Here is a 732-nt window from a genome sequence, read left to right on the forward strand (position 1 = left end):
AAATTACACTACAACTATCCTTTTATGTTGGCTCTGCTCCTCTTTGTCCAATTCAGCCTCCACTGTCAATGTCTCTGTTCTCACTAAAAACAAAGCCTTTCATTTTGAAGCATCCCAAAACACTTTACAATCAATTATCCACTACTAAAATGCAGCCGCTTTTGCAGTGGACTTCAGCAGCTATTTTTGTTGGGAGGCAGCATAGCTTAGTACAGTTTTTCCCAAATTTGTACCAGTACGTCCCTCAGCCCATGCCGCTTCCAGCAGCCCCCATTGGCCTGGAGCAGTGAACCGCGGCCAGTGGGAGCCACAATCGGCTGGACCTGCAGACGCGGCAGGTAAACAAACCGGCCCGGCCCGCCAGGGGCTTTCCCTACACAACCGGCATCCCAAGTTTGGGAAACACTGGATTAGTGGATAGGGAATGGCTTGGAGTCAGGTGATCAGGGCTCTATTCACAACACTGTCGATGAATTGATAGATGACTTCAGGCAAGTCATTTCATCTCTCTTCTCGACTTCTTCATTTGTAAAATGGGGATAATGCTACTTAACTTCTGTACTTTTTGAGGCTTATAAATGAAATGTGATAGCCCTTTTAAGTGCCAAGATTCCAAAAGAAGGCAGAGCAGGAAAGTCCCCCACGCTGAGGCAAGTATGCAGACCTGACTTTTTAATGTCGCCCAAGACTCACAGTTACTTAAGTCAACAACTTTAAGAGGAGAATAAACAA

Source organism: Trachemys scripta, chromosome 4, assembly GCF_013100865.1.
Source record: "Trachemys scripta elegans isolate TJP31775 chromosome 4, CAS_Tse_1.0, whole genome shotgun sequence".
Taxonomy (NCBI): domain Eukaryota; kingdom Metazoa; phylum Chordata; order Testudines; family Emydidae; genus Trachemys; species Trachemys scripta.